This window comes from Ammospiza caudacuta, chromosome 10 (assembly GCF_027887145.1).
Source record: "Ammospiza caudacuta isolate bAmmCau1 chromosome 10, bAmmCau1.pri, whole genome shotgun sequence".
Classification (NCBI taxonomy): Eukaryota; Metazoa; Chordata; class Aves; order Passeriformes; family Passerellidae; genus Ammospiza; species Ammospiza caudacuta.
In genome coordinates, this window is record NC_080602.1 from 13,844,021 (window position 1) to 13,862,594 (window position 18,574).

The 18,574-nt window shown below is 42.5% G+C and overlaps 1 protein-coding gene across 1 annotated transcript in view; it reads left to right on the forward strand.

Moving 5' to 3' along the window:
- Positions 1 to 17,973: 17,973 nt before the first annotated feature.
- The window catches only part of THSD4 (thrombospondin type 1 domain containing 4), a 230,693-nt gene continuing 230,092 nt past the window's right edge, over positions 17,974 to 18,574 (forward strand). Inside the window, exon 1 of the mRNA XM_058811504.1 lies at positions 17,974 to 18,120. The gene's annotated coding sequence lies outside the window, so the exon portion shown is untranslated. The remainder of the gene's footprint in view (positions 18,121 to 18,574) is intronic.

Genomic DNA, 18,574 nt, shown 5'->3' on the forward strand with positions numbered 1-18,574 from the left:
GTTCAAGCTGAGCTGGCAGAAGCTTTTAGACAGCATCAAACCTTGGGTGAAAATCTGTCCTTGGGAAGTGACATGGCTTCTAATAATACATATTCCAAATCTTGTCTGATAAAGTATGGGCCAGTAAACTTGTCAGGAGTATTTTGTGAGCTATTCTAGGTTACACAGAGAACATCTCTGCTGCTGCAGAGGGTCTGTTAGAGCAGCTGGAGTTCTGGGTTGTGTTTTTGTTCTACTCAGCTCAGCAATATCTCAGGAAGATTTCCGCACATGACCATTAAGATTTCTTGCTCTGCCCTGTGCAAGGCTCCACAGGTGATCTTTACTGGGTTATCCTTTATCTTCACAGTGAAACAAGTGAGGAGCCTGCAGGTTTCTTGGGAAATGAAGAGCACTAAACTCCTTCATTTGGTGTACATCACTCTACTGTGACTATCAAGCAGAAATGTTTCTACATCATGTGTATTTAGGTTTTGTTTAGGTTTGTTTTTTTCTTTCTTTTTCTTTTTTCCCCCAGATATTTCTATCTGATGTCAGCAAAGTTCAAAAGGCCTCATTATTTTTTTGGGTTATCAAAAGTTTGATAAATTTTCTTCTGCCTGCTGCTGAAGGAGTTCTTTTAGAGCTTAGTTTTACCTTGTGCCAACAGTAATCTTGGAATTCTAAAACCTCTGATTACTTGCATTTCATTACTTTGATGAATTGTACTTTGCAGTTTGAATCTCGATACTCCTCTGGGTTATGTTTGGGTTATCTTAGCAATTAGAAAAAGTCTGGCTTTGCACTTACATATTTTCTTAATAATCACTATCTTCTATTGAACAGATTGTATTATGAAAACTAGAGAAGGAGGGGATCACTTTCATTCTTTCTTCCTTCCCCAACCTCCTTTCCCCCTAACTAATTTCTTTTTAGAGGAAATATTAGGACAAAAGTGAGAAAATCAGGAAAGTATAGAAAAAAAAAACAAACAGGAAACTTATAATTTTTCACTTTAAACTCTTTGGAAAATCCATTATCTCAAGCCTATCAACTTTGCCCTAGGGATTAAAACCCCCAGCTTTTCTGTCCAGCTCCAGTCAGAGATTGTAAGGGAATAAAATTTGTCTTCCTACTGAATGGGCCCAGAAGTGGATCTCTGGCCAACTAATTATTTCATAATCTGTCAGGAAATTCTCTAGATCTCCAAGTATGCAGAGGATTGTCTCATCCAAACCCAAATGCACTGGCTGAACAGCTTCATATTCTTCATTGCACATACTGGGGAGCTGTCAGATTGTGCAGGTAGAAAAACAACCCTTGTAGCTGAGTCAGAGTTGCTTGTGCAGCTCACCCCAGGATGTGGCAGAAGGCTCAGCTGTGCAGAGCCAGGCTGCTCTGCCTCCCCTGCCTCTCCAGGCAGCAGCAGCATCCATTGGAACCTGAAATCCCCAACACACAGTGCCCTGGGAGATGGGAAACAGAGCATTGTTCTAGTTAAGATTTAAAATCTCTCTCAGCCTCTGACAGATTTCTGGATATTGTAATGCATTTTCTAGTTCTTTCATCTAGTACATACCTTCAAATGGAGGTTGTGATTTGGCTCTCAGTGCTGACAAACTGTGCTTAGACCCTGACTGTACAGTGTCTGTATAACATAGAGAGAGGTGGTTTCGTTTTAGTTTCCTCAGAGCTGAAATTACATCCCCAATTCCAAGAGAAAATTAAGCTAAACTTTCAAGAGGAAGGTCATTGAAGAAAGATAATTGGAATGATAATGGTTTTTTTTTAAGATATATATATGTATTTTGAATCCAGGGCAAACATGACATAAGGTAGGCAAGATGTCCAAGTGCTTCAGTGTGCAAGATGGAATTTAGGAAGTAGATTGTCTCTGGATCTGAGCTGCAAAATGCTGCAAAAGATGCAGGAGTTGCTAAAGAAATACTGGAAATAAACAACATAAAAATATGGAAAGTAATGACCAAGTGATCTGTAACAATTTTTATAGCCCACAGGAAAAGATCTGTTTTGCTTCACCCTGCCTGGTAGTTATGTAAGCACCACAACCACTGTGTATTATCTGAGATATACACAGATGGAGAATTCTTGCTTTGTAGAAACAGAGATTGTTAGCACAGGCATTAAGCAGAGACAACTCCTACTGGCTGTTGTGTGATTATAGAATATGGTAGTATCCTGCTGCAAGGGAATTGCAGCATCTTGCCACAGAATGATTTATCAAAGGCAGTCTTCAAAAATTGCATGACATGAAAAATCTATTTTGACTTCAGGTAAAAGTATCTCATAATCTCTTGTGCAAAGAGCTGCTTTTATGTGATCATATCCTTTTCTGTTCCTTTACACACTGCCTGCCTTTTTACCTGCACAGCTGATGTGCCCACCAATGCTATTTCAATAAGAAGTTTTACTCTGTTTTGTGTTAACCACAGCTCAGTGATGTTCCATGGATGCAGAACTCTTGGCACCCGTGGATGCAGCTTAAACTTTACAGAGAAGACCAGAACAGCAGCATTCATTAGAGCTCTTTGCATTGGTCTCTTAAAGGTGTATGGAGAACTGGGCAGATTCTTTTCCTGCAGACAAAAGTCCATGTGCCTTCCCTATTGGTATCATTCTCTTAACTCAGTGGTGACATTGGCATAAAATGCTATCTCTCAGCTCTCAAGGTCCTGAGGCAAGGCTGTTTGTGTGACTAAAGAAATTTCATTCAGAGCTTATCTGAGAAGAGCAAAATTCCAGATTCCATCAGGAGGAGAAACGTTTAGTGACCAAAATGAATGACTTGACAGGTGGGGATACCAGAACCAGGAAACAAACCGTGCTCTTTTGAGCCCTGGGGAATGGGGATCTTATACAAGCACAAGCCCATCTTTCTGCATAAAAGGACTACTCAAGAGTTGAACATAAGCTGTTTCTGGCTTGCAGTGCAAGGGTCTGACCCAGCTGCCTGAAATCCACAAGGTGTTTCATCCTTGATTTAATTCCAGCTTAGATCATCCAATGTATTGAAACATCCTATATATATATAGAGGGTAAATGTTATCTAGATTGATTTATTTGATTATATTGATTGCTCTCACATCAGTATGTGACTGTTACATATGACTTAAAAAGGCTACTCCTTCATTCCCAAAAAATCTCAGAGTAGAAATTTTAAGATGTTATCTGCTTACAATTTAAGGCCTGAAGATTTTTTTGGCTTTTACCTTAATTAAAAGCCATGTAAATTCTCACTTTTTTCTTTAATTTGTGAAACGTGTGCTGAAACCATGTATGTGTGCATGGATACATACACACAAAATTCAAGAAAAGAACCAGCCACTCAAGCTGGAATGTGAGTAGTGATTGTTCTGGTTGAAGTGCAGGCTTTCCCCAGATGTTGATTGTACACATGGGGCAGGCTTCATTACAGATGAATAGACAGTACATAAAATACGCACTTTCCCTCCCCCATTGCTCTTGTTTATCTGATTTTGTAGAAGGATTTTAATTAACCCCACAGAACTGCAATAAACTACAGGAATTGTAAAGTGAATGTCCAGAAACACTGCAGATAGAAAAATTGCTACAGAGCTATAAAGTTATGGTTTTGTTCTTCTGTGCCTGTAAACACATCTGTTCAACACTTCTCTGTGCAGCTGAGAGGCATAAGGGAATATTTTTCATGAAAAAAAAATTAGCAGTGCCTACTTCAAAGAATTTGGGAATTAGAGATATTTAGATAGTGAGGAGCACTGCATTTACTCTTTAAATGTCTCTAGATTGCTTTTCCAACATGAGAAAAGTGCTTTCCATGACCATACTTCTATTTACTTTACAGAATGTGATAAACTACCCAATCTGAGGTTCTGTGTGTGTGTATGTATCTATAATACACCATTCCATGTCTAATTGTCCTGCTGAACAGATGCTGATATTATGTAGATTGTTTTATGGAAGGTAGATGAGTGAAGCAGAACTGGGTGTCTTGCTATGCAGTATGTATGTGCATTAGAGGAAGTCTATACTTTCAAAAACCCCTGGTCCTCTTCATCCTCTTGTGCTTGTCCCGTATTTTAAGTGCTTGGAGTCTGTGGACCATCTGCTTGAAGTGAACTGAGCTCTGCTTACATCATGCACAAAGAAAGGCAACATATGAAATCTAGTTTACAATACTATCCTCATGTTAATCTCTAAATTAAATAGAGCATCTTCCCTCTTCTCTCTACCCACTTTGTCCCTCCCTTTATTTCACTGTAACAAATAAGTTAAACTTGTCTGTTTAGATTTTTTCTAGTGATTCTGCTGGTAAATTTTTCAAGAACAAACCTTAGGCTGGGCTTATTAGATGAGGGAATTGTTCCTGAGTTATGTAGAATATGTCTTAGTTTCTTGCCCCAGAATGACTCCTTGTTTCTATGGAAGACAGGGTGAAACGCTGCTCACATTGTACTCATAGGGGTTTGGCTGTAAAGATGACTTTTCATGGTGCAGAAAGTGTTACAGAGCAGCTGGATAGTCTTGGCCATGGCCATTTATGTAAAAGGTTGCTTTGTACATACTCCTCCTGAAATACTGCATGCCTCATCCTAAAAAGCCCTTCTTTTCAGAAAGGGGAATTGAACACGTCCATTTTCCACTGTCCTGTCTTTTTCTTTTATTCATAACCTAATAATTCAGTCAGTACATGATGTTCAAATGTACTTCTATTCTTCTCAGTGCAGAATGGAAATCTTTACTCTATAGGACTCACAGAGTCCTATAGAGTAAAGGACTCCAGTGAGAGTAAAAGATGATGCAGATCTAATAGTTTTCAGGGGGTGCAGGAGAGGGAGCCACCACAAGGGTTTTTTTCATGCTGTTCTTCATGCACTGGAAATGTTCTCAGTATAGACCAATGTTCTGACACAAGATTTGCCTGCAGATCAGCACACAGGTTGCCTGTGGTCCAACTGTTTCCATGAATCAGGGGAAAAGCATCTAAGCATGTTTGCTGCACAAAAAGGGAAACCTCATAGCTCAGTACTTAGATAATCCATAGGGCTTTTTTTTTGGTAAACAACTCTTTTCTGCTTCAAATTAATATCCTGATTGAGATACTGATACAAATGTTAAGCTATTAACATCAAGTTGCCAGCAGACAGCATGACAAGAAGCTGATAGGAGTGCTCCTGCCAATGACTTGCTTTCAAGTGTCTGATCAGAGCCATAGCACAGGGTCTGGATCTCTGCATGTTGTTCTTCAGGTTACACTTTTTCAGCAAGTACTTGAGTAAAGATTTTCTCAGGGGTAATGGTTTTCAGGTAATTTTAAGTTCAGCCAAGAATCAGTAAATCAGGAAAGAAGGTAATGTTAAAGAGAAAAACTGTCTGGAAACAGCCTCCATTCCAAGCTGTATGTGTGAGTTCAGTCTGTGCATGTATGTCTGACATAGGGGCAGTGCTGCATACTGGAGTAAAGGGGCAAGAAATAATGAATAAACTTAGATATTAATACTTGACTTGCATTCCTGGAAATATTGCTGGAGTCTACCAAGCTCTACCTGCTACTGCCAAGAGAGAGTATAGCAAAATGCTTTAAATTGTACTTAAGCTCCTGTCTTCTCAGATGTAGGTACAGTCTACCCTCATTATTTTCTTGGTTCTTCTCCCAACCTGTTCTGTTGAGAATAAAATACACAAACATGGGCCTGATTCAGGCTAACACATAGGAATATTTAATATTGAAGAGCTTTTCTAGTGGAAGAAATGTCTGATTTTGTCTCCAAAGCAAGGAAACAATCACCTCCTCCATGTACTTACCTTGACTGACAGGTAGCATCCTGACACTTTTTACTGGATCAGGACTTTCCTGTGCATAACACTGAGAGAAATGTGTGCTGGTGCTCATTTGGTGGCAGTTCTGACTGCCAACTGTACTAGAGCAAATGCAATCATGCCACAGAGTGAAAAATAATAGTACTTGCCTAAAGCATATTAGACCTAGTTCTAATGTACTGCAGAGGAATGATTTTACAGAACTAAATTATGCTGGTTTAATTTCCATACTGCTGCAGATGAGAAAAGAGAGAGGCATTGCATGAAGCTAATTGTAGCTGAAATTTCTTGAAAAAAAAATTCAGGGCTTAATTTGCATTGTTCCTATGGAAGGGGAAGGAAAACTGATAAGCCTAAAATTAAAAAAAAAAAACCTTTAAAACCGTATTTCATCTCATAATCAGTTGTGTTCTGACATGTTGGCAGGAATAGCACTGAGGTGACAAAGAATCCGGAGTAAATCAAACAAACAGCATGAATTCCAACTATCAATCAAAATCCAGATTTTTTTCATTTCATGACCAAGCAATTGCATCACTAATCAAAAGGCTTATTCTTGTGTCATGTATGTTGCCTTAAGTAAATTAACTCTGGGAACCCACTTGGGAGGAAAAAGAAGAAGAAGAAGGAAAAAAAAACCTCAATCAGAATATTGTTAGAAGGTTTATCCAAAGTCAATATTTATGAAGTCACAGCAGCCCAGGAGGAATCCATGCTGTTTCAGTACCACAAGCAGTGCCATTGCTTCCACAGTGTTTTTTAGAGTTTCACACTTCTGAATCAGCAAATAACTTCACAAAGGCATCTAATGTGCCCGGGACTTGTCCAGCCCATGTGGTTCATATTCACTGCCCAGAAGGGTCAAAGCTCATGCTCAAGAACAATTTCCTCAGTCTCATCCTGTTTTTCTCACACTGCTTAGAAGGCTTATTTGCAGCTCCAGCATGGGGACAAATGCACAGATTTGTGATGAGAGAGGAGGTGCACAACAAGGAGGGCCAGCATGTGGGTTCTTTCCCCCATCCTGGTGGTGCTGAATGGAGGTGGCTGTCCTGGCTTGGAGCTTCTTACTGCAAGCTTCTGGCCATGTCTGCCCTTTGCAGCAGGCAGCATTATCTGTTTGCACTGCAAGGACTGGTACTAATGCCTTCCTGTCAAGAAATCCCTGATGTAGGAGCATCTTCAGGGAATTGGGTGTTTGTAGCTATTCTTCAGCATATCTCATTCTTTGTCTCACAGGTGCTTTTCAGCTGGAATACTTAGTCGGGTAGGATGTCCTCAGTCTTATCATAGGTCTTTTTAATTATCCCTTTGCATCCAGAAGAAATAAAGATATCTTGGGCAAAGTTTGTGGGTGCTGAGCATCTGCATTTCTAACCTGTGAACAATGCTGAAATCCATTATTATTTCTAAGTTCCAAGAGTTAGGTTACTGCAGGGGGATAGAATATAAGAGAATAAAGGTAGTATAGGAAGTAGTCTTATCCCTAAGGAGTTGCAGCTGAGCCAATTATTAGAGATTAGGAACAGGCCTGACTTTACCAAGCCACAGCTGTAACCAATGAGAAGAAGATGCTATAAAAGAGTGGGGTGGCTGGTTGAGAGGGGAACTGGAGTCAGCTGGCTGCTGTGAGGAGAAGGAAGAGGCAGTGCTCTGAGGAGCTCCCCATGAGAAACATCAAGGAGGTATGGAACTCTTGCAATAAGGAGACAACAGTATGGAACCTTTGCAAATAATGTCAATAGGTTATCTCTTTTCCATGGCAGGATTAAGGCTTGCTGCCTAGCACAGTGCCTTGACTTCTGGCTGCTTCTTTCTGAACACCTTGGGCACCTTTTGCTCCCACTTGCCATGGCATATCTAGCTGTTCCCTAAAAGGGTCCTAACCAATGTTTTGGTCTAAATATCCAGTTGTTTAATAGTTTTCAATAGACCTACAGCTGTGCCTAGCTACTTTGAGAGGAAATTAGGTTTTAAACAAACAGCTCAGATCTTTCAGCTCTTGCAGTGGGCAGGTCCATTTGAAGAATGCTTCTCTGATGGTAGACAGACTGCACCCAATATTGTGCCAAGTCACTCTCCATTTGTAAATATTGGAATGTGTTGTAGTTACAGATATAGTAAAAGAAAGAAGGTTTAAATTATACAGCTGAGAAACACCAAAGGAAAATAAATGTAAAACAGCACATGATGTGTGTGCTGTAGGTCTCCAGTCTTGTTATTAGATAGGAAAGATAAGAAACACAAGCTAAAAAGGTCACTCAATTGAATGACCCTCATGTTTTCTTAAATGTCTATTTTTGCTTCACCTAAATCTGTGTAATCTGCTTCTCTTTCCCTCATATTTTCTGCTGTGAATGTGTTTTAAAAGAAAGGCTTAAGAAGAAAACATGTGTAGGCAGGTTATTTGACATATGTTTCATAATACTAGCTCTAAAGGACTAAAGATGGTAATTAGCAAAAGGCAATGGAAGAAAGTAAAGATATGTCCACATAATGACAACTGCTGAGCAAAGGATGTGGTCTGTGTAGTTGGACATGACCTGGTGGTGCTTATCTGGAAAGGGAGGAGTCCTTTGGTGTGACCAAAGAGAAATACTTGGTGTGGAGGAGGGAGGGGCAAGTCCTTATTTTTTCTGGCTAGAAAGTCAACTTGTCCTGCTGTGCTGTTGGGAAGTTTTCCATAAGAAGGAGGCAGTGGTACCAGAGAGCAGAGCAGCTGCAGGTCCCAGGGAACTGCCACTCCTGGAACTTGCCCTCACATGCAAAGTACAAGTTTAGAACAGGCATGTTCTCCCATTTCTGTGATGTGATGTATTAATTCAAGAACTTCTATGCATCTCTGCTCAGGCAAGGATCTGACAGGAACTCTTGATCTAGCACTGGGGAAAGGCATGGAGGACATGAGGACAGAAACCAGGTTTTTCTGAACACAGTTTGAGTGTAAACTACAAAACACTGTTGCTGCTCAGGATACCTAAGCTACAACTGAGTTAGCCACAAAAAATTTCTTTTGGTGAAATGCATTCTTTCTACTAAGTACTCCTGCTTAAAGAATTACAGATCAAAGGGTGAAGAGGAAACTTGTAGATCTACCATCTTTCTTTTTTTCTGTTTGGTTTTGGGGTTTGCAATAGTGATATTTTTTCCAAAGATTTTTAACGCTTGTATAAAAGGCACTTTCCAAGGCTTAACCATGCCACTGACCTATGCTGGACATGTTGCAAATTGGACACTGTCTTCTGTATACTAGGCTGCAGATTTCTAACTCTTTGCAGTGTTGACGCCTGCTGTCACAAAGAGAAGGAAATGAAGCAGAAAGATCCCACTGTGACAATTAGTGGCTCACAGAGAAGTATTGAAACAAATAATAAGTGGCTGAAACAATTCAAGGGAGGGAAACACTAGCTTCCTACTCTACCACAATCTAATCTTCTTTCTCAAATTCTCTCTTTCTTTATCCCAATGGGAATTTTCACACACTTTCATTCCCCCTGTTAGTGTGAAATGATTCTTTGTGACCAGCAAGCAGCAGTTTAGTCCTACAGCACTCTTCTACCATCTTGTCTGTTGCCAGTCTTATCATTTTATGCTGTACCCTTGTCTGAATTTTTGAAGTAGCACTAATGTCTTGTTCCCAAGCTGCTGTAACACAAAGAATTTTAATGAAACTAATTGAAATAGATTCCTCCTCTTTCACTGAGGCAGCTGGCCAAAGAACTGGCTCATGGGCAGGGAAGTCCTTCAGCTTTGGAAGTAAAAATCCCCTTTGAGATGCAAGGGGTACTGGGGTAATCTTTGCAACTTGCTGGGTGAGTGGCTATCCTCGCCCTGACTCGAGGAGATGAGCTGTGACAGAATCACCACATGCTGAAGGATGATCAGGTGGGTGAACCCATGTGGTTGTGTGTAGATGTGGCACTCTGATGGATGGCTCAGTGGTGAGCTTGGCAGTGGTGGGTTTACAGCTGGGAGTCGATCTTAGAGGTATTTTCCAACCTCAATGATTCTGTGATTCCTGTCCTACACTCAGATCTTTCTTGGCTTGACAAGTTCATATCTCCCTCAAAAGCATTATTTTCTGCAGCATCTTTGATAGCAAATTAAAGCTTTAAACAAGCATTTCCTTTTTGAGTTACTGCCATTATGTTTAATCTCCTAGTGAATGCTGCTTTCTTTCAAGCATTTATATTTTGCTCTCTATTTAAGACAATGATGTCACTTCTCATTCCCCTTGATGTGTACTTAGCAAAAAGCAGCCAACAGCCTGAGCTTATTGGGTGGTTTTCATCAGATAGCCAGGTTTGTTAAGTGAGACCATGAAAGACCTGAGATAACAGTGCAGTGCACTGAGTGGACTGTAACTCTGCAGTTCAGAATAAATTGAGTGTCAGCTGCTCTGCTGCACAGACAAGGGGTGGGAAGGATTGCTCCTCGCCCCCTCAGCAGCAGGACAGCTTCCTCCTGCACTGCTGGGAAACACGATGCACGCTGTTCTGAGCAGTGCAGCAGCAGCACGGGGAGGAGGAGAGGCAGGGATGACAGACAGGACTCTGCACTGGCTCTTAGGAGGGAGCAATCACTCCAAAACTCAAATAGCAAGCAAGAGGGAAGTTAGGGAAATTAAAGTAAAGGCAGCAAAGGAGACAGGGAGGGAAAACAGTGACAAGTGTATGTTCCTTGGCTTTTCAGAAAGGCCTCCTTGAGGTCTCTGCTTTAATGTATCCTTCTGTTGCTGGCTGTGCCCAGCTGAACAACCTTTGGCACATCCGGAGTGGTGCTAATGCTGTTCAGCTGCCTTTAATTTAGTACAAGTTTTCCTTCCCCGAGGGCTGATAAAACTGGTATCTAATTTTCAGACTGGCACAGGTTAAGCAATCTTTCTCCAATATCAGGAGTTAGGAACTGTCTCAAGCAGAGCATTCCCATAATGTAAACTAAGGACAGTAATTAATTCACTAATGGCTTAGTAGTTAGGTGTTTGCTCCTGTCTCTGGTCCATCTGGCTGCAGTTGTCTCTCCCTGAAGCAAACAGCAGTCATGCAACTGGCAGAGTGGGTGAAGTAGAATGTGTACTCTGAGCAGAGATTAGAACTAAAATACTGTAACGTGCCACAGCTAGTCTTGCTCACATGCTACCTTAGCAATTAGTCACTTATTTATGTATTTCATTAGGTCATAGTTAGAGCAGCACAGCATTTGCTTCCTGAGGGATTGTCTACCACTGCCAAACAGGCTTCAGTCTAGGTTCTGAAGCTCAGCTGAGGTTCTACCTGATAGCAAATCACCTCATAACTCAGGAGGGACTGGCAGAATACTTTCTAGATTAAATCTGTTGTTTCCATACCATTTTCTTCCTACAAATGAGACCTCTTGGAGGTAGCATAGCTACCCTTCTCTTGGTGTTATAATGCAGCTTTTCTTTGCATGTGAGAAATCGTTACCATACAGCTGTGTACAGCTGTCTCTTTGCAACCAGGATCTGCCATGGTGCTTACAAGGCATCTGAAACTGCTTGAGAGTGCTGTGCTGTGGCAATTGCCTGGTGAAGACACAGGAGAAAGGAGGATTTCTGCAGCAGATCTTTTGCTTAGAGCCTCTATCTATACATGGACTTGGGAGTGGAGAAGGTTGTTTTTGTGCAGTGAATAGCACAGTCAGCACATCATCTTTTACTCTTTTTGTCTGGGTTCAAGTGTGATGAAGCCCAAAATGCTGGCAAGGAAAAAACACCTGTTTTGCTGTGCTTTAAAATAAATACATTCACCTGGCTGGGCCAGTTCCAGTATAATAATAATTTTGTGAGTTTTAAAGCATAAAACTAAATGTTGCAATGAACTGTTGCCAGTGGCTGTCTGGTTCTAAAGTTTAGAGCTCATGCTGGACGCTTTATTGCTCTTTTCAGTGAAAATGCTCTTAGGGACCTTAGGTCCAGTGCAATTAATATAAAGCTGTAACAGAAACACAATCCCAGGCTTTTCCCTCAGACACTAACTCAAAAGTTACCAAGAGAAGGTCCTCCTCATAGTTGCTTATCGGTGGTGAGGTATTCACAGTGCCAGAGTATCGCTGTTACTGGCTCGGTTTCAGACCTCAGACGTGTAAGTAAACACTGTCAGGAGCACATATTACTTTCTAGTTGTCAGTGTGGTTTCTGGAAGCAGATGGTCTTTCACCCAGCCAGTGAGTAGGGAGATGACGGTTGTCTCTCGCGTTTTCTTCTGGTGTCTGAGGGCAGCAGTACGGGGCGCCTTAAGAGCGAAGGGCTGGAAGAACTGAAATCGGCCGGAGTACAATGCACCCATTCCCGTGCCCGGCCGCTGCTGCAGAGGAGGGTGCGCAGCCAGCCCGGAGCAGCGCTGCCTCCCTGGCACCTCCGAGCGCCGCTCGCACGGCGCGGGCTGGACGCGGGTGGCACCTGCGCTCCGGGCCAGCGGGGAACCCGCGGGGCAGCCCCGCCGCTGGCTCCCTCGCACCCCTCAATATCCCCTCACCCCTCGCACGTCCGTGCACCGGCGGCGCTGGACGGTACTGTGTCCGGCGCCTCCGCCTCGCCGGTTCCCCGCTGGCCATCGCCCGGAGCCCCGGCCCGGCGGGGGAAGGAGGGAGGCAGGGAGGGAGCGGCTGCGCGGCGCGGCCGGCAGGTGGCAGCAGGCGGCGCGCGGCTCCTCGCGGGCGGGAGCGAGGGGAGAGGAGGCTGAGCCCGAGCCCCGGAGCCGCCGGGAACCTGCTCGGGTCCTGCGGGGCTCCGGCATTCCCGGCCGAGGGCGCACCGCCTCCCATGCGCCGGGGGCCGCGCGGCTCTCAGCTCTCTCGCCCCCGAGAGCGCCTCGTCGCGGGGCGCCCGGACGGGACGCCGGCGCGGAGCGGTGAGGCGAGGCAAGGCCCGGGAGGGTGGGCGCGCCAGGTGGGCGGTGGGCGCCGTGCCGGGGTCGCGGGCAGTGCCCGGGGCGGCGGAGCCCGAGGCCGCGCTGAGGGGCTGCTCCACACCGGGGCTGTGCTCGGAGCCGCGGCCCGCGGGCTCTCGCTCTGCCCCGGCTGAGGGAGCGCGGTCGGCTCTGCTCCGCTCCGCGGGATTCCTGCGCCGCGTGTTTTGGCTGTGTGAGCAGTGTAAGTAGCCATTTCAAAGCTGCTTTCCTCGCACGCTCGGTTTCCAGGAGCTGCGTCCAGAGGCAGCGTAAGGAGCTGCTTCGTTTTGCTTCGGTGTCCCACCAGAAGCCGTGGCTGCACGTAGCGTGAGCCGAATCCAGCAGTTTGTAGGGGAGAGGGAAAGCAGTGGATAACTCGCCTCACGAAGAGTGCGTGTTGCAATTGTTCTTGCTTGGGGCCAGATCTTTTGGTCTAAGTAAGCACAGTGTGCAAAGCATGAACCGCGCTTGGCGTTCGATGTTTCTCTTCACGCTTTCCTGCCTCTGGCTTTGTTACCATCTCTCCTTTAATTCTACCAGCACTTGAGCTGTTTGTGCCCACTTGTCAGGCTACAGGCTATGTGCTGTAGCAGAGGAGAAACTTCAAATACCTTCTCCCGCTGTGGGTTTACGTTTTTGCGAATGTCAGTGTGTCCATACCTGTGTGTGTTTCATAGCTCTTGACACACTTGACATTAATTCATCCAAATTATTTTCTTCCAGATTCTAGACACATGAACAGTTTAGAGAGGCTGGCAGCAGTGAGTTCCACAGGTTACTCCGTTGTGTGGAAAAAACTACTTCCTTTTGCTTATTTTAATTTTTGAGCCTGATACTGTATGGACCTTATAAATTAATTATGCTTGGTTTTTGCTCACTATCTCTGTACTATTTCAGAGCTGTGCTCTTTCATGATCCATCTACCTCAGCTATTCCTTATTTCAGGTTAATGAATTCTCAGCTTTTTAGTCACCTTTCTTCTATATCTCTTGCCCATGTAATTTCTCTTTTCTCTATTTTTTAAATCAAGGTATCAGCAAAGCTGAGCTATATGCAAGATTTTAATACAGCAGGGTTATATAAGGGCATGATGATGTCTGCTGGCAGAGATGAGATAATTTGGTGCATCTATATTGTGAATAGCCATCAAAAGTAATAGAAGTATTTGTAACTCCTTGTGTCACCTGTTGGTAAATCAGTGTGATTAATTTTTTTTAATCAGAAACCACTGCCTAAGGCACTAGTGGTTAGTAGCTCAATACAAGGGTGTAAGGTTATGGATTAAATAGTTGTCTGATGAGCTCTTAATATTCTGTCAGTCTGCTGTGCATGTTCTTCCTGTCCTCTGTGGAAAGAGCAGAACAGAAAATAGCCCAAGTCTGTCTCTTTATTGCTGTTTGTGGAACTGCCAATGTACTCTTAGAAAGCTGATCTACCAGGCTGTAGCTTGCCAACTGGGACTTCTTTCTGGTGTAAACTTAGTAGTAATCTACTGGTTGATGTGGTTTTCATCTATTCAGTATAATCAGGGATTTAAGATGAAACTGGATATTGCTGATATTCATTAGACACCTGCAATTCTCGATACTTTCTTTTTCACCAGGGAATTCCATTTCCAGAGTGGAAAGAGAATTCTCTCCAGTAGGAGAATGGGTTTAAGCAGACTAGGAGGAGAGACTGCCTTTAACAAGAAAAGTGCTGCAAAGTGAGCATTTTTAGCCAAGTTAGAAACATGAGGCCAGCTGGTATGGATTGTCATAGGGAGTCCTTCCAAGTGAGTATAGGTAGGAAATATGGACTATTTATCATTATTGTGTCCTGAACATAAAATATCACCTTTATCTAGGAGCAGGGCTAACCCCAGGTTTTGCTGCTGATGATTTTAACCTGAAAAAGCTCCATTGTAATGGAAGGAGCAGTTTGATTCCTGATTAACTCTCAGAAACACTTGGAGGTGTTGTATGGTGCAAGATTTCAGTCTTTCTGCATTTCATACAGCAGGTTCCTTCAGAGCCCCAGCAGATTTAATTGTAGCAAATTAATTAGGTTGCTCCCAGGCAGTGATGGGTTTTATGATCTCAGTAGAAAATCTTTGGTTATGCTGTAGAACAAGCTGAGTAACTGTGTTAGAAATGTGCATTAAATGAAGGCTGAAAACAAAACAAGAAAGCAGGATCATCTTGAAGACTCATATTGGCCTCAGTGTGGGGTTCTGTGCAGGCAGTGACAACAGAAAAGCTGGGTTTCCACATGCAGTCTCAGTTCTCTGTGATGTCACATCAGATGTGTGATATTCAGGCTATTCACAGTGGCAGTTGTAGTAAAAACAGAGGTGAAGTGCTAGTCAGAAACTTTGTGGTACTTGGGATTTTCTTTTTTACTTTGAAAATCAGTTTTATTATCTACAGTGAAGCGCAGTCACTGCAGATGCTTCTGTGGGCATTAAATTCTGTACAAGAGGAGTAAGGTTAGGTGGTTAAGCACTTAAAAAACCCAAGGAGCTCCAAAGTCAACCATGCATAAGCAATTTTAGCTGTGTCCCTGGTAGTGTTGTGTTATCATAACAACCTTCAGGTTTGGAAGGTTGTTATTTTTTGCAAGTAGAAAAAAAAGTAAAAGAACACTTACTGTGTCAAACCAACTTCTTAAAGAGTTTGTACATTGATAGTAGCCTTTTACCATAAAGTTGACAGGGAAAGCATTTTGTAGCTTTGAATTGTGAAATGCTTCTGGGGTAGCAGTCCTGGCTGAAGAACAGATTCTGTGACAAGTCTTGTTCCCTTGAGCAGGCACATGTTAGTTAGTAGTTACTACTACATATTAGTAGTTCAGTTATTAGTTCTTTTGTTTTCAGACAGCAGCTCTACCTGATCTAAATGCAGTTTGGACCACGACTTGGGTAATTGTAAAGCTAATTATGCTGTGAATATATGTGGTTCAGTATGTGACCAATGAACATGGTTTGTGTTGTTGGCAGGGTAAGTAACAGTGTTTTGCATTGCAATAACTTTTTTTTTTTGTTCAGGATACTTAGTACTTTACACTAGATAATTCTGTTCATGTATATTAGGTTTTTAGGAAGAATGCATTGTTTAGTACTTAGAAGATTAATTAGAAGGATCTTAAGCAGATATTAAAAAATTATTAACAGAATGATCTGATGGATCTGATTTTGCCTCATATCTTATTCTGTATAAAGAAAGCAGAGCTGAGACCATGTGCTTTAGTGTTGCCTGATTATTTTTGTTCTTTGTGTTAGTGACAATAACAGCTTAAAATTCTGTAATTTAAACCAACTCAGTTTTCTCCTCCTGGAATGTTCTGTCCCACCCATTTTTCTCTCGGGGACTTTAGTGTCATGTCACATATCAAATTTGTGTAACCCCTGCAGGGTTATGGCATTCCCAGAGATGGGTCAGCCTTCATAATTCTGGCTGCTGTTAAACAGTCAGCACTTGTCAGCACCATGTACAGACATATGGTACACATTTTTTACATGGTGGTACCAAGTGTTCAGCGTGGGGCTTCTCCACTGGAGCTGTTCTGGCACTAGAAATGCAGATAGGATCTCAGTCCAGTCCTTGTGAGGGCAAGTAGCCCTGTGGGCTGCTGAGGTGATGGATGTGTGAGTTCCTGGAATGTGGGCTTCTGCTTTCAACACTCCTTGGGCTGCTCTGTGCTGCTCATTGAGGCCATTGGCATCTTGCTTTATCTCTGAACTTGTTCCTTTATCTCTGAACTAGGTATGATAATTACAGGATGTTGGTCAACTGTTAAATTTCCTGAAGATAGTTTAATTCAAATTACTTTTTTTTAGTATCTTTGCATGCAAACTATTTATTGTACATGAATGAAGTCAAATTATGTAGTATGTACTTCATAGATTTATTACTGATATTCTCAAAATCACAACTTAAGGTCTTGCTTGTTGGCTGTTTCGCATCAATCCTGTGCTGCTGCTCCTACTTGGCATCCCAATTCAGTATTTATTTTGGTCCTGGTTTTGGAATTTCCCTTCACAGGAAGATTCCAGGCTCCTTATATGGAAAAATGTATTTTAAAAAATTTACTTTTTCCATCAGTTCTGTAGATTTTTTTTTTCGCAGTAAGTGCAAGAGCCACTATCTCTTATTTAAAGCTCTGCTCTAAGAGCCAGTAAAGGCAAGGAAAAGGTTATCAGCAACTTCAGTGTCTTTCAGATCAGGCCACTCCCACCTGATGTGCTCTTGTCCTTGGAAAGCAGGACCACTGATTTCAGCCATGAGTTTCCTGTGGTTTCTTTGACACTACAAGAGTTGTAACTTGTTTTTTAACTTGACAAGTTATACTTGTTGTATAGTTGGCTCCAGGAACTGGAGCCTTGGGAAGACTCTCTGGGTACCAAAATAATATTTAACTTACAGGGCTTGGTAGATAAAATTCATCCCTTTGCAGAGGAGCCACTTGTTCATAACTGTGATCCTTTATTCCCTTTCTATAAGACTGCTGTGAACTCATGAGGTATATATAGCCATATCTGATTAAGGGTAGAGAGAAATACAGAAAACTACCATTTTTGAGTGTTACTTTTGTTGATTTATCTTCCCTTACTTGTGGTTTTTTTCCTAAACCCAAGCTTCTTAAAATACAAACATTAATAAAGGAATAGTCCCTTTTAGTAAATCCAAGAGATAACTGCTGTAACAACCCAAGTTCCAACTTCTGAACTTTCAACTTCTGAACTTTCTTTATCTTTGGCTGGGTTGTATTGTCCTCTTTTGGTATCAGAATGAAGTTTAGCAGAGACCTGGGAGTGAGCAGGCTCTCCCAGGTTGTCTCTGCTGATGTGGCACCTTGGGCCTGGCTTGCCCAGGGGGTGGGGCAAGGTCAGTCCTTTGGGACTGCATGGCCAGGGGAGATAAGGGAAGGAGGAGAAGGCTTCCCAAAGTGAAATGTTTGTTGGGAGCCTGAGGATGCTGTCTGTAACACTGATAGAAGTGCTGTGGTTTCCTGCTTGTTCCCTTCTATGTGACTCATGATATCCCAGTTGGAATGTGTTTTCTTTGCTCTGGTTTGGGGAGAAGGAGGGATAAAGAAGCCCTTTTTAAAAGCCCTTCTTCATGAAACCTGCTTCTTGGTGAAAAACATCTGTTGTGCTTGGCCTTGCTGGATCAGCACTTGGATATGTGAGCATGGATACTGCTCCCCCAGGAGAAAACGTCACTTGGATACTTGAATATTGTGTGACTAAAATCTGTAATCCTGACTCAGGCGGATTCCCCTGATACTCCCTTTGGATTAGCTGCAGAGAAGTGCATGGAAGGACAAGGCTATCTGTAAATGGCAGCTTCAGCAAAACTATTGACACTAATCTGAGAGTAAATATTGACTTGGAAAGTATTCAGATATCCTGGACTTCTTTTCCACAGTAAAGGTGATTGCTGTAGTCCTGACTTGGTAACACCAAACCATTAGTTGATTGTGCATTGTACTTACATTTTTGTTTGGTTATTTTTATCTAGAACATGTAGTTTCTACGAAAGTAAAAAAAAAAAAAAATTTTTGCTTATCAGATTGGCAAAGAGAAGCAAGAGCCTGTCCAATCCCACCCTGCATAATTACAATAAAATGTCATCCCATGACACTAGCTGCCCAAAAGAGTGATAAATTGTATGGAATGGATGCAATTACTTAATCTGGCAGAAATGAAAGCTGTCTCATTTTCTTGTAGTTCTGTGGAGCTGCATTCAGCAGCTGGGGAAGTGAGTGTGGAATAGTGGGCAAACCTCCTTGCTGATTTTCAGGGGCTCTATGTGAAATTGAAGCACTTTACTAAACCAGCATAAGAATAAGGACTTAAAAGAATAGAGTGGGTTAACCATTAACTG